The sequence below is a fragment of the Musca autumnalis genome, unplaced genomic scaffold, assembly GCF_047663935.1.
Source record: "Musca autumnalis isolate F117 unplaced genomic scaffold, ASM4766393v1 scaffold_4, whole genome shotgun sequence".
In the NCBI taxonomy this organism is placed as follows: Eukaryota; Metazoa; Arthropoda; class Insecta; order Diptera; family Muscidae; genus Musca; species Musca autumnalis.
The window spans coordinates 48,901,898-48,918,606 of NW_027411977.1; the positions used below are offsets into that span (position 1 = coordinate 48,901,898).

The window sequence follows — 16,709 nt, forward strand, 5'->3', positions numbered from 1 at the left end:
CCTTTGCAATGGCATTATCATTACGACGAGAGTTTTAACAACGTTGTTTGTGATTTCGAGTCTCCGACAACATCAAGTCTATTGTAAATAATTAATCTTATATATTTAGAAAAATGTGTATGAATAAAAACATCATCTCTATTTGATCGATGGAATGGGTTCAAATTCTGATGAAAAGATCGGATCTTTCACGTCTTCCTTTGCATGGGTTCAAATACTGATGAAACGATCGGATCTTTCACGACTTCCTTTGCAATGGTTCACTACTTTGTTTGAACCAATGCAAAAGATGCCATGAAATCACGTAATCGCATGGAACTAGAGTTGTGCCAAAGGAACCATATGGAACTATCTGGTTCACTTCGTAGTTCCAATGACCCACTTTTTTAACAAACTGCGTATACTTAATATCACACGTTACATTTCATTATGTTACTCATACGTTTTGTAACTAGTACATGGTAGAGTTGTACCAAAAGAACTATATGGAACTATCTAGTTCACTTCGCAATTCCAATGGTCCACATTTTTTCTATGAACAAGCTGCGTATACTTAACATCACAAGTTATATTTTATGATGTTACTCATACGTTTTGGAACTAGTACAAAGAACTAGAAACCAGATTACCCAACTCTAGTACAAGGAACTAGATTACCCAACTCTACATGGAACCCCTTCCTTCAAATTTTGCTGGGTACGAATGAGCAATGTCAAAAATCATACGCTCCGTACAAACCGACGTAAAATTATGCCAGGGACTCAAAGACCATCGCCAAAGTATCCACAATGGAGTCCATCCTCTAATTTGACATAAGTTTAAGAAAACAAGTAAAAAAGTACCAGTCGGCTTGGCCTTACCCTCAGCCTGTGTATATTGAAAAATTTTTTTTTAAAAATTTTGGGCATATGAAACGACAAAAATGTTGATTAGGATTAAAGAGCAAAAGTTTTGCGCAGGAAATACTTAAAGGAACGGATCGACATTGACCATTATGGAAGGAGATCTCCAGCCAAGTGTGGATTTGCCTCTGAAAAAACTTTTACCTTCGTAATTGAGGCAGCGAATGCAAGTTGCTTCAACAAAAATCAAAGTGATTCGATAGCAGGTCTTAAAGTGAACTTATCCGGAATTTTGTTTGGGAGGTACTGGATGAAGTGGACAACTATAGTCCATATTTGAACCTGATCTATTTCTGGTAGATATATTAGGATGGGTAAAGTATGGACCAATTCGGCCACTCCCTTCAAAAGGTACCGTACGAACAATTTTCCGAACATTTTTGAAAATTTGTAGGGGAGGTACCTGAAGGAGTGGACCGACATGGATTATCCTCGAACTTAAACTATGTTTGGACAAAATATTACGAAGGCCAAATTTTGGACCGAATTGGCAGATCCGTTCGAGATATATCTTGCGCTCCAACCACTACACACGGTGTCATAGGGGTTTTTTCATCTTTCAGGCTATTTTCTCAGGAAGTATGGACTTGTCCGTTATGAAACTTGTACCGTCGTATGGGGGACAGAGAATGCAAGTTGTTACAACAAAAATCAAAGCGATTCGAGAGCAGGTCATAAACTGAACTTTCCCGAAATTTTGTGTGGGAGGTACCCGAAGGAGTGGACCGATTGAGTCCATATTTAAACTTCGTCTAAGTCTGGTAGAACTTTCACGATGTACAAAGTGTGGGCCAAATCGGTTACTCCCTTCAAGAGTTATCGTGCGCACAAATTTTCCAAACATTTTCGAACTTTTGTGGGGGAGGTACCAAAAGGAGTGGACCGATATAACCCATCTTCGAACTTAAACTAAGTTTGGGCAAAATATTACGAAAGCCAAATTTTGAACCGAATCGGTTGCCCCGTTCGAGAGTTATCGTGCGCACCAGCCAGCCAGACAGACGGACAGACAGACAGACGACGGACATGGCTAAATCAACTCCAAATTGTCTGAAACACATTTCGTCCAAACATACTTGGGGTCTAAAACCATTATTTCGATGAGGAACATTTTGTCCGTATGAAAGTGTATATACCTTCGTTAGCATAAATGCTGAGGGTATAAAAAGTACAACATATGATGTAGTGGCATTATCTGAGGAAGTATGTATGTATGTTCGAAGCTGCAAAAAGAGTGCTAATTAGCTGCATTGGATTTAAACATCCCGACATTCATAAAGGCACGTGGTTTTCAACAGATCCGAAAACAACAAAAAAAAAACGAACAAACACAACACGGAATTTGCCCAGTGGCAAAATATTCCCCTCTGTATAAAGGATCAAAATCCATACTTGGGTACCAGAGGCTTTTGCCAAAAAATCCATGGTATGACCAGGAGTGTCGTGCTGCTACAAAAAAAAAAAAAAAAAAAAAAAGAATGCGGTAATAGACTACTCTGCAATAAGTAAGAACGGATAGCAGACGAGAGAGTTTTCCGCAGGATCGAAGACGTTTCTCCTCTCTTCTTTTCTCCTGATAACTCTCTCGTCTGCTATCCGTTCCTAGTCATTGCAGAGTAGCCCTATATACCGCATTCTTTTTTTTTTGTAGCAGCACGACACCCCTGGTCATACCATGGATTCTTTGGCAAAAGCCTTAGAGAATTGGAAACGAGGGTGTGTGAAAATATCGAGATATACAGGATCCAGAATGAAGTACAAAAATTCTACCAAAGATTTGAACAGCAAAATTCTCCTGAAAACAGATGCGGATAGCGTGCTTAAGTTCTTGTGTCCCATGCTAACAAAGACGATAAAGTTACCACAGATATAATACCAGAGGATGGTATTGAGTGCATACCGCCCGTCCAGGATAAAGTAAAGACATCAAAAAATAGCCTGTAGAATAATAAGACAATAAGAGCCGATGGTTTACCAGCTGAGCTGTTCAAGGCGACCAGCTTGAGAGGTGTATGCATCAGGTAGTTAGCAGCAGAGCAGACCGCGTACCCGATGCTTCCATATAAGGTAGGGTTGAGAATATTGTGGGAACTAGTAAGATATATGACAAATGAAATAATTGTGCCATTTTAGACCTGGCAAATCCATCATTGACCAGATATTTATTTTGCGGTAAATACCCAAGAGATGCAGACTGGCACTTACTATATTTTCGACGATAATAATAAAGCAGCCATCGACCGAACTATACGTTTAAAAGTGTTCCAAGCGATGTCTGAAATTGCTATTCCCGCAAAGCTCATTCGGTTTTATACGATGACATTAACTCATGCGCATCGCTCTTTACAGCCAGGACGACATTTTAAATTTTTCCAAAAGTGTCGATGTCATCTGCCTACCGCAGTAACATATTTCTTCATTGTATATAGTGCAATTTTTATTATTTTTTTGTAGATACATTTGCTCCAGCAAGATGTTAAATATCGTGTAAACGGTAACCTGTCACCTTGTCTGAAATCTCGTTTCGGAGATGTAGTTTTCTAGCTTAACTACTGATATTGTGTCAGTTAATTTTATTCTATATAATTATTATTTTGCCAGAATTCCAATGTCAGACATGAATTGGCACACTTTAACCTTATTGAGTTGTCTAAGGCTGCTTTAAAGGCGAAAAACAGTTGGTATGTGTCGATCTGCTTTTCATGAATTTTATCTTGCGTAAGTCGATACTACCTGAGCTCCCATATAACGGTACCACTCGATTTCAGTTATTTTGAGGATTTTGTCTTCATTCTTAGGCCGAATTGGCTTTAATTTGGCATTTGGAGTTCCCAATGGTACAGAAACTTCCCCACCAAAAATTGTGCTCATAGGTCCAAGTTTTGGTATAGCCCCTATATAACGGTACCCCCGATTTCAGGTATTTTGAAGTTTTTAGTCACATTTTCAAACCGAATTAGCTATAATTTGACATTTAGGGTTCTAGTGATCAGCTATGTAGTGGTTATATTATATTCCAAAAATTATAGGTCCATGTTTTAGTACATAGGTCCATGTTTTGGTACAGCCCCCATATAACGGTACCTCTCGATTTTCGTTATTTTGAGGATTTTATGTACAAATTTCAACCGAACTAGCCGAACCGAAACTTCTCCACCAAAAATCGTCAATATAGGTCCATGGTTTGATATAGCCCTCATATAACGGTTCCTCCCGATTTTCGGTATTTTGAGGATTTTAGCTACAATTTTTAAACGAAGTGGGTGTAATTTGACATTTGAAGTTCTCAGTGGTCACGAAAATTCTTTACTAAAAATCGTCATGTTTTGTTGGTACAGCTCCCATATAACGGTACCTCTCTATTTTGATGTACATTTTTGACGGAATAAAATTACGGGAATTTGACTTTTGAGGTTCCCAGCAGTTATAAAACATTTCCACTAAAAATTGTAAAGATAGGTCCACACTTTTGAATAGGTCCCAAGGTGGTACCTTTCTGCTGGCTGAACATATTTTTTAAATTTTTAGAACTTAACGGCGTTTTACTTGTTTTAATTATTATACCCTACACCACTATTCATGTAACACCCCGAAATATTCGTCGGAGAACCCCAATGTGGTATACCAATCTTCATATCTCGATGAGATAAAGCGATTTTGAGATGTGTGTCCGTCCGTCCGTCTGTCCATTATAAATTGTAATCAAACTCCAGGCCGCAATTATGGACCGATCGTCACGAAATTTTGCATGGAGGTCGGGTTCAGACCAGAATAGTCCCTATTTTTGTTGGAGATGATCGTGAAATATTTAGCGGGTAAAATGGACCAAAAACATAATTTTTATCCAATTGTGTAGCGGCTCTGTAGGTCGCAATAATAGTCCGATCAACGCGAAATTTTAAATATGATAAGAGTATATGACAAAGAAGAAGCTTGCAATTTGAGATGCCGATCAGATAATATTTAGAGGGTTAAATGGACCAGAACTTTTGTGTGAAAATTGTAAAAATTTTTAATATACAGCTTATATCTTTGTTCCTGAAAGACACATTCTTCCCTCGTGAGTTATATTTGGAAGACGATCTCTTGACCTTTGCACTGATGTCGATTACGTTGACGTACGTGATCAGATAACAGAGCTACAGCCTAATATATCCAGTTTTTTGTTCGTAGTGTATTAATTAACACTCTAGAGGTTGCAATTATAGCTCAATAGTCACGAAATTTTGCACGGGGTAAGAGTTTAGGTAGAAGAAAATGCCTATAATTTTGCATGACGATCTGATATTATTTAGCGGGTGACATGGACCATTACTTTTGTATGAAAAATATACAAATTTTATTTTTGGTCCATATTTTAATTCCTGGAGGGCATATACCGGCAAAGTAGACTACATATGGAGTAATAACTACTGACCTTTCCCCTGATTCAAATTGCAATAATGTGTCTGCTAGATAACGGGGCTACTGCCTAATATATAATGGGTTTTGTGTAGAGAACCACAATTTCCTCCCATGCTAGAAATTGTCTCTATCATGACAGAGAAATTTTCAGTTCAGGTGACAAATTGGATTTTTTATACAAATATTGCAGCATGGGGTCGCCTCGCCACCTATTTTATGCCTTAGGATTTAGGGTATAGGGGATATTGGGGTATGTTTGGACGAAATTCGTTTCAGACAATTTGGAGTCTATTTAGCCCTGTTCGTTCATCTGTCTCTCTTAATGTCTAGCTGGCTGGTGCGCACGATAACTCTCGAACGGATCTACCGATTAGAACCAAATTTTATACTTCGTAATATTTTGCCCAAACTTTGTTTAAGTTCGAATGTAGGCCATGTCGGTCCACACCATACAATGCTTCAAAACTGTTTTCGAAAAATTGTATGAACGATAACTGGCGAAGTGAGCAATCGATTTTCTCTAAACTTTCCATATATTATTATTCCTTCCAGATTTAGGTCGGATAAGACTATATCGGTCCACACCTTAGGGTACCTCCCACACAAAATTCGGAAAAGAGAAATTTAAGAGTCCTCTCGAGTCGTTTTGGATTTTTTTGGATAACTCTCAAGAGTATTTTCTGATAGGTCGAAACTTTACACATCGTATTATTTCATCCAGTCATGTATCAGGTTGGAATATGGACTCTATCGGTCCGTCCTTCGAGTACCTCCCACACAAAATTTGGGAAATTGCAGTTTGAAGACCCGTTACGGATCTATTTGATTATTATTTTTTTTGTTTGAAGAAGGTTCTTTTCACGGTCCCTATTCGGGTCCCTTTTCCGGGGTAAGTCATACTTCCTGAGATAATAGTCCAGAAGTTCCAAACCCCCTGCCGGCTCTAACTAAAATTACGAATCTGAAAATAATTCTCAAACTTTTCCAAAACTCAGAAGTTAGCTTACTGAATTTGATTTGGTATAGCCCTATATTACGATACCTACAGATTCCACGTATTTTGAAGCAAACTCGTGTTACAAAATAAATATATTTTTATTCAGCAGAGGCTGAGGGTATATCACCGTTAGCGTAGCTGACTTATACTATCTTCTTTGGTGTGTAATTGAATATGAATAATTTTGGAATTTATAAACTTGTTTGCATGAAAAATTTTTGAATTTCTATTCATTGTTAGTTATTTCTACCGGTATAAAATATATTTTTGATATCACAATATATGCCTACAATGAACTATTTTCGAAGCATATGTGAGGTACAAGTGCACAATTTTTGTGTCATAGATCTTCAATAAACTCGCAATTTTCCCAGTTATCAAATATACCAAATTGCATGGTATATATATTTTAGGTGCATTCCAAAAAGGAACCTGACATTCAAAGACAATTTGAAGATGTAGCAATCAATGTGCATTTTCCAATTCCACAAACATTCCAGTAAAGGCAAGGGATGGTTCTCTTATATCAATGGGTTCATATTAAGTTATTGATATGTGACCTAGTAGTTTTTATCGCCTAGTGCGAACGGCGTGTCCTAAGTTGCCACTTGTAGAGACGTTTTTCATGGCTGAAATACTCAGGAGATATCACCAACATTACTAAAGGGTATTTTGCCACCGTTGACAATTGATGGGAATCGAACCCGGATATTCAGCGTGTAAGGCGGTTGAACATAGCTAATTCCTACAGGTTGTGGTATAGGGTATCTTGTTTAGCTTGTTTACTTGTTTTTTATTTCTTAGTAGATTGCTTTTTATATAACCCACGTTTTACCGTTCTTATGGGTGAACGTACGGCACATTTTCTCTCACTACCTTTAACAGGTATTAAAGGAAGTTCCCTAGGTGACACCAGGGTTGGGTTAGTGTCCACTTGAGATGAAAGAGGTAAGTCCGGGGCTTTGCTACGTTAAAGCCACATGTTGTGTAACATGGATTTCGTTTGGGTAGTCGATATTCGTTCCGTTTACAAATTAAACTCTCAATTTCTGGCCTAAGGTCTGTCTTATACGAAAACTGTGACTTCAGAGGCAAATTGTTACCAATAGTACGATGTTTATAAAAAATAAATAAGAAAGCATTGGTCAGCAGGGCCGATAGAGATATACCCTCAGTCTTGGACCTAAAACAAAGCAGCAAACACAATACTTCTGACGTCTATAGGAGTTATTTGAGTTTTTGGGCCAATTTCGCATTAAGTATGGACTTGTCCTCGTAAAAATGCCGCATACATAACATATTGGCAACATTTTTAAAATAACATTAAACTCCGCTCTTTCCAAACTTTGTGTGAGGGGTTACCCGAAAGAGTGGTCCGATGTAGACGATATTCGGACATAATTTGAGGCTGTACAAATTATACGATGTACAATATTTGCAACAAATCGGTTTCTCCCTTCAGGTGTTATCTTACGTACTAGCCATTTTAGTTGGTACTGGAAGACTTTTTGAGATTTTGGGTCATTAACCCAGGTAGTATGGACTTTCCACCGAAAATATGCGCCGTTGAAAAAAATGTCAAAATGATCCGAGATGAGCAGTTAAATTGCACTTTTCCCAAATGTTGTGTGGGAGGTACCCGAAGGACAGGACCGCTATAGTCCATATTGCAACCTGATACCATTTTTACGAAAATTTTTGAACTTTTGTGGGAGAGGTACCGGAAGGAGTGGACCGATATGATCCATCTTCGAACTTAAACTAAGTTTGGACAAAATATTGTGAAGGCCAAATTTTGGACTAAATCGGTAGATCCGTTCGAGCCAGCCAGGCGGACGGACATTGCTAATTTCACTCCAAATTGTCTGAAACAGATGTCGTCCAAATATACATGCAGTCTAAAACCATTATTTCGATGAGACACATTTTGCTCGTATGAAAGTGTATATATCGTCGTTAGTCTAAAGACTGAGGGTATAGAAATATATATTTGGATTAAAGCTCAAAAGTGTTTTGGAAGTTGATCTTATTTATGAAGTCGCGTTGGTCACCGTATAACATAAAGCTTTTGGACCTCTATATGGACTTGCCCACGAAAAACATAATAACGCTGTAAACATGATCACAAAGAGTAGCATCGGTATACATTTCCAAAGGATATTGACGCAGATCCTAAATGTTGAACTTTAGGGTGGGAGGTACCCGAAGGAGTGGACCGACCGATAAAGTGCATATACGAACCTGATCAATGTCTCGCAGAAATATTACGTTGTGCAAATTATAGACCAAATCAATAACTGCCTTCGTTTGTTATCATTCCCACCATTCCAGCGAACTTTTTTCAACACCCGAGGGTGTGGACCGATATGGCCTATCTTCGAACTTGAATTAAGTTTGAACAAAACATGAGGAAGGACTACTTTTAGACTGAATGGGCTGAGAGTTATAATTTTTTGAGTTTCCGACAAAAATCGGTAAAATTAAAATGCTTATAATTTCGGTAGTTAACGATAATATTAGGTAAGTTAGCGACCAATAAAAAGTAGTCGTAAAGTTCTACCGATAGCAACAGTGTTGCAAACTTTTCATTCATAATTTTGTGTTTTAAAGTTATCAGATCGCCCCCTTATAGCCAAAAAATTAAACTTTTGTGAGGGAGGTACCCGATGGTATGGACCGATATGCCCATCTTCGAACTTGAACTAAATTTGGACAAAATATTACGAAAACCAAGTTTTGTCTGACAGATGGACATACATTACTAAATCGACTTCAAATTATCTGAAACAGATTTAGTCCAAACATACTTGGGGCCTTTCTTCAATGAACGAGGTCACTAACGGGTGAATTTCGCGACTATCATCCGCTACTGTTTCTATCTAGGCGATAGTTTTTGCTTGCAGGGTGGCTAATGTTATAACGTTTTTGATGAACTAAAATGTTTTCCAACGTACTTTCACGTCTTCTGATACAGTAAAATTGTGTAGGGTATTACATGGTCGACCCAGTCCGACTACAGTCTTTTCTTATTTGTTGTTATAAAAAAATTATGTTGTCTGTCTCATAATATAATTTATCCCCTTTGAATAATTTTCTGCTAAAACAGTCAGTAATAACTATTTCGAAGTAAAATCCATTTGAAGAAGAAAAGTCACAGTTGTCATAAATAAACTAGGTAGCTTTCGGTTGGGAGTTGAATTTTTCATTTACCGTCCAGAGAGTTATTTGTAGTTGGATTTATTAGTTAAGGGGTGGTTTCACGTGCTAACAGCTCATCGTAAAACAAACCGATGGGGGGCGCCAACACCCACATGCGCACGTTCTACCACAAAATTTCCTTTGCAACAAAATTAACAAAACAAAACCCTAGCCATGAATAATAGACAACAAATATTACAAAATCTATTTATTGTTGACTATTATTGTTATTATTTTTTGTTTTGTTATATTCGACAAGAGACAAAACGAAGAAGAAGCAGAACACCATACATATATACATATGTATATGAATAGATGTATGCAGCTATGGTATATCTCTTGGGTTTTATGTTATTGTAACGCTTTTGTCTGCCAAGAGTAGTTCTTGTTCTTGTTGTTGTTACATTTTCATTTAGTCTTCCAGTTGATGTTTTACGCTTAGCTTTACATTGTTGTTTCAATTTTCTTTTGTTGAGGACTTTTGGGGCTTTCTTTGTGTGTGCTTTTCTTTTTTGTTTTTCTTGTTTTGTGTTTTTTTTTGTCAATTTAGTGGCGTCTGCCTGGGTGGGTGTTGGCGTCCGCCTTGGCTTTGCTATTTGTTTTTTTTTCTGCTTATGTTTTTTTCAGCACTTCTCATGTCGCATTGTTGTGGTTTATGGTTATAAATTTGGTTTTTTAATTATTTAAAAATTTTTTGTTTGTATTTGTTTGTGCGTTTAGTAGTATGAAAATAAATATAAAAACAACACTATATAATAAGATAAATAAATATGTTTTTTTTTTTTGCAACGCTTAACTTAAAATAATAGGCACCTTGTTTCGTTTTCACAAATTCTTTCCTTGGCAATATATTTCTAATTGGTTATTAATTTTTTGCACACTTTTCTTTCGCTTCGTGAATTTTCACTTTCACTTGGTTTATTTAATTTTAAATTGAAATATATATATTTTATATGTGTATATATTTTTTAAAATTTCTTGGCTTTCCGTTTTCTTTGCAGGGTTATTTCTGTGCTTATTCCCAATCCATTTTTTATTTATTTTCCAAACACACTCTCAAACATCACCACTTAGGAATGGTTGATGATAACCGCACGCACTCGTTAGGCACTTTTGACCAACTTTACCGCATAAAATCTTAACAGCAACTAACAAAATGTTTGGCCTGCCTGCAAACTTGCCTCTGATTCTCCAGCAGTCCATTGATGAGACGACGGTGACATTCGGAATAAAATTTTGTTTGCCCTGGCTGAAAGGCATGAAAAAAGCTTTTCTATTTCTCTCTGCTTGTGCCCAACAATGTGATTTGTCGTCGTCTTCGTCTCTCAATGTTAATGTTGACACAATTTCACAGGTTGTTGTTTTTCATGAAAAGAGAATTTGCTCTCTTCTGGAAAATGTGTTACTATTGCCATCAGGACATAGCTAAAAATATAAACGCATGCGTTTGGTTTGACTTGGAGATTTACATATTGTAATATTTCACATGCAACAATCATATTCGGAGTTACATAGTTGCATTGTTATTTGGTTATATTGTTGTTGTTGCTTGTATATATGTATATGCTTATACACCGTTTCAAAAGAAAATTCTGAACAACGCTAAATTCCTTATTTTCGGAAATTGATTCGATAATTGCCATTTTTATACCCTCAGCATTTATGCTAACGAGGGTATATCGACGCCTCCAAACAATAGTATGCTAAGTCGACTTAGCATGTTTTCAAGTTCTTTACCTTTTTTATATTTAACGTCCTTTAACTTAAATTCTGTCAAATTTTGGTAATGATCGGACAATCCGAACAGAAATTATAAACAAATATTTACTTAGCATAGTACTGAAGGTCAAAGAAATTTCCAAACTTTTAGAGCTTGTCCTGCAAAACTCGCTTTTCAGAATTAGCAAACTATTATTTGGAGGTGTTGAACGTCCTTTAACTTAAATTCTGTCTAATTTTGGTAATGATCGGTCAATCCGAACAGAAGTTATAAACCAATATTGACTTAGCTTGAGAGCTTCTCCTGCAAAACTCACTTTTTAGACTTAGCATACTATTATTTGGAGGTGTCGATATATACCCAAAATTTCCTCATTTGGATGCAAATTCCTTAGAAGCTGTGCAGACTAGATTTACGATATACGTATCAAATAATTCAGCATCGCAAGTACTACAATCCTATAAGTGAATTTATGTAAAACCTGTTTGCGGAACAGAACTACAAGAATATGTCAAAAAACACTGTAAATCTGGCTTAAAAACGTCTGCATCATTTAATGGCAGAAGCAGACAAAATTTTGAAAGGTAATACATTAGTGAGATGATCCATATTTAGTTTGCTTCTACTTATACTTTGACAGGAAACTCGTGGAAAGTGTGGTTTACTCACAAATCGAGAAAAAAATACAGGTTGGCTTCAATCCATTTTAATCCATTTTTATACCCTCAGCATTTGTGCTAACGAGGGTATATACACTTTCATACGGGCAAAAGGTGACTCATCGAAACAATGGTTTTAGACCCCAAGTATGTTTGGACCAAATGTCTTTCAGACAATTTGGAGTCGATTTAGCCATGTCCGCCCGTCTGTCGGTCTGTCTGGCTGGTGCGTACGATAACTCTCGAACGGATGAAAATTTGGCTTTCGTAATATTTTGTCCAAACTTAGTTTAAGTTCGAAGATGGACCATATCGGTCAACTCCTACAGGTACCACCCCCACAAAAGTTCGAACATGTTCGGAAATTTTGTGCGCACGATAACTCTTGAAGGGAGTAATAATTTGGTTAATACTTTGCACATCGTCAAATTTCTACCAGACATAGCTGAGGTTCCAATATGGACTCTATCGGTCCACTCCTTTTTTTATTTTATTTTATTTATTTCGGGTACCTCCCACACAACATTTCGGAAAAGTTCCTTTTTAGGACCTGCTCTCGGATCGTTTTGATTTCTGTTGTAGCAACTTGCATTCGCTGGTCCCATTACGAAGATACCAGTTTTATTTGGGGCAAGTCTATACTTCCTGAGAAAATAGCCAGAAAGTTGTAAAAATCCCCTATGTCACAATTTGTAGTGGTTGGAGAGCACGATAACTCTCGAACGGATTTGCCGATTCGGTCCAAAATTTTACCATCGTAATATTTTGTCTGAACTTAGTTTAAGTTGGAAGATGAGTCATGTCGGTCCATTCTTTTAGGTACCTCTCCCACAAAAGTTCGAAAATATTCCACGATAACTCCTGGAGGCAGTAACGGATTTGGTCCATACTTTGCACATCGTGAAATTTCTACCGGACATAGATGAGGTTCAATATGGACTCTATCGGTCCACTCCTTCGGGTACCTCCTACACAAAAATTCGGAAAAATGCAGTTTAAGGCCTGTTATAACAACTTGTATTCGCTGCCCCCATTACGGCGGTGCAAGTTTTTTAAGGGTAAGGGCAAACTTCCTGAGAAAATAGCCAGAATGCTGTAAAATCCGTATGGCACTATGCGTACGATAACTCTCGAAGAGATCAGCCGATTCGTTCCAAAATTTGGCCTTCGTAATACTTAGTCCAAACTAAGTTTAATTTTAAAAATTGGCACTACCGGTGCGCCAGTTAAGAAATGTCACTAAAGTAGTACGCGACATATCTGCTGAACGGAGCAACCGTCCAAATATTGGATCTCCTAATATTTTGTCCAAATGTAGTTTTACCTCAGAAATCGGTCTTCTTATGGTACCCACCACAAAAGTTCAACAATTTTGTTAATGTAGGATCTGTTCGACGAATCTTTGGAAAATTATACTTATGCTTTCCTTTGTGGTCCTGCTTAAGCGATTTTATGTTTTTCGTGGGCAAGTCCACGCTTCCTGATATCGTGGCCCAAAGCCTCTAAGTTATACGGTGACCAACTGAAATGACTGGTGGTCACAAAATCTATCAAAAGCAAAGAATCCCAAAATATTTTTATTGTATTTTATTCGGCTGTCTGCTGGATTTGACCTTGCGAACTTTTGATTGTAACCGAACACACTACACACTAGGCCACGTGTACGAACATTAAGGGTTGTTTAAACGCTTACATGTGGTTGCATGTGCACCACCAACTGTTCTTTGTTTTGTTTGACAAAAAGTACCCAGTCGGCGGTGAGAGTTGAACACACAACCCTCTCATTTATAGTCGAACACACATGCTCTGTGACACCGTACTCATAACTCAGTAAGGAGTAACATAAGTAATTATTTTTGATTACATTACTTTGTAATGGGTTACATAATGACTAACGGATCCGATTTTTTGCTGGGCTTCGTCGTTGGGTGAGCGTCGACCACGATTGAGTTCAGTTATTCACAATGCTATAGGATATTGCTTCATCGCCATTCGAAGATTAAATTTCATCGATGCACTCTTTCCGGGAAGTGAATGAAATCGGAAGAAAATGTTCACAAGTAATTTCCATTTTTTGGCAAATTGATTTTTCAATTCACACCACATTGTGGTACGTGAAACCGTACTGAGTACGTTTATGCAAAAAAAGGGGTCAAACTTTCCAATAGAAATGTGAAATGGGGCCTGGCAACTCGTATTGCCGCCTAGGCCAGAAACTTATATGGCAGCCTTCGTATATGTACTCTTTTTTCATCCAAAAATATTGGTCACAGTAGTTATATATGTAGGTTCCCGCCTTTCAGTACCTCCCCCACAAAAGTTCAAAAATGTTCGGAAAATTTGTGTGCACGATAACTCTTGAAGCGGTTACTCCCTTTTGACCATACTTTGCACAACGTGAAATGTCAACCAGACTTATATGAGGTTCCACTCCTTCGGGTACCTCCCACACAAAATTTTGCAAAAGTTCAGCTTAGGGCTTGCTCTTGAATCGCTTTGATTTTTGTTATAACAACCTATATTCACTGCCACCCTTAAAACGGTACAAGTTTCATCAGGGGTAAGTCCATACTTCCTGAGAACATAGCCTGAAAGGTGCAAAAAAACCCCACAAAAGTTAAAAAATGTTCGGAAAAATTGGGAGCACGATAACTCTTGAAGGGAGTGACAGATTTGGTCCATATTTCACACATCCTAATATTTCTACCATACAAAGATCAAGTTCGAATATGGACTATATATAGCGGCCCACTCCTTCGGGTACCACCCACACAACATTTATGAAAAGACCTCTCGAATCGCTTTGATTTTTCTTGTAATAACTTGTATTCGCAACCCCCTTTACGACGGTACAAGTTTTTTAGGCAAAGTTTATGGGGCAAATCCATACTTCCTGACAAAATGGGCCGAAAACTGTAGAAACCCGCTTAGGCACCATGTGTTGTGAATGGAGCACATTCGGTCCAAAATTTGGCAATCGTAATATTTTGCGCAAAACTAAAAATGATTCTAAGATGATTTTGATTTCTTGCAACATGTTGCAATGAAAGTCCAATGGTACAAGTTTTTGAGTGGCGAGTCCATACTTCTTGAGAAAAAGACAGGAAATCTGTAAAAAAAACCCCTACGGTCAGCATTTGTATTGGCTGGTGCGCACGACAAGTCTCGAATTTCGAAGGTCCTAATAATTCCATTATGTTTTTGTAGGCAAGTACATGTTTCCTGATATAAGGGTCCAAAACCTCTAGCGAGAGCAAGACACACTTCCAAAATGGACTGTGTCCATTCCTTCAGGTACCTTCCGCGCAAAACTTTTTATCTTTAGTTCAAATCCATATTTTTGTCAGTTTATTCGCCCAAAATTTTGCAAACCCGCTAAATACATCAGTTTTTTGGGAAAAAAGTGTTCCAATTTACAATTTACTGATACTTTTTTATTTGTTAAGAGTAATTTTTAATCAACGTGTTAGCGTCCAGAGCCAAACACATAACTTTCAAAGACTACGATAAGCATTTGTCATGAAAGCCATACAATGATTGAACAAATATTCAGCGTTGTAAAAAACAAATTGCATTTGAAAGAGAAAAAGTTAGATGTTAGCGAAGCCGCCCCACAGCCGATATGTCAGAGTGAAATCGGACCCTTTTTTAAAATTCCTTTATTTTTGCTGTATTAATTTCCTTTATTTTTTGCTGTGGAGATGCAGGTTTTTTGACTAACGGTTCCAGAGATATCACGCCTTAACAACTTTTGTAAAAATACCTATAATATTGGTCCATATAGAAAAAAATCTGCAATGCGGCTTAGATGCAATTTTCGCGAATTAATATTTAAATTCAATTTTTATAAATGATTGTATTCTTCGATTTAATTCGTTTTTTTTAATTAAACTACGATTAATTACAACAATGTTAAGTCCTATTTGATAGTAGAATTCAATTTTCTGGCCAACAACACTAAATCAAAACATTAACATATTTTAATAATATTTGGTATGAAGGATTCATACCTTCCAAAAGGTCGAAATACCAAATTTCAGCCTAATCGGTTGATAAATGTGGGTATTACCATTTTATTTGAATTGGATACTACATAAAGTCACAACATGTATTCTTAAAATAGAAAAATCCACTTTATTTTAACTTTGGCAAATTTGAGCAAGATATGACTTCTGAATATATTAGCACAGACCCAGGGGGTCCAGCTTCCAATTTTGATTTGGAGATGGAAGTATTTGGAAATTTTTTAAAGTTTAAAAACATTTAAAAAAAATTTGTAAAAAATAATTTTCAATATATATACGATTTTACTACGCTAATTTTACAAATTTCTTCGTTCTTTTTTTAAATATTATATACGAAGTCACTATCAGCTTCCCGATTCATAACAACTTTGGTCTGATTTCTGTGTATTTATGCAACGACACAACACAACAAAAAGTATATATTTTACAGCAAAAATATGTTTTATATTTATACAAAGAAGTGTCAACTTTGGCACTGTGCCAACCAAAGAAAACTAACGGAATTTACAAAAACTAATTATTTTCGGTTGATTTGAAGTGCTTTTTATTATTCTGCGCAAAAACAAATTAAAATTTTGAAACTTCAAAAAATAGTTTTGGCAAAAAAATCCTGATTGAAACCATAGTGCACCAGTGTGAAACATTTGTTATTTTACAAGAAAAAATGAAAATAAAAAAAATAATTTTTTAACATTTGTTTTGTTGTTGTATTTAGAAATTTATTTAAAACATGTTAAAAACTGCCTTTTTACTACAGCTCGGGATTTATATGACTGTGCATCCGAGCCGAATAATCTGCTAAAT

The 16,709-nt window shown here is 36.8% G+C and overlaps 1 protein-coding gene across 1 annotated transcript in view; it reads right to left on the minus strand.

Moving 5' to 3' along the window:
• Positions 1-10,731, minus strand: part of DopEcR (G-protein coupled receptor DopEcR) — a 136,655-nt gene extending 125,924 nt beyond the window's left edge. The window contains exon 1 of the mRNA XM_073985718.1: positions 10,315-10,731. The gene's annotated coding sequence lies outside the window, so the exon portion shown is untranslated. The remainder of the gene's footprint in view (positions 1-10,314) is intronic.
• Positions 10,732-16,709: the final 5,978 nt, after the last annotated feature.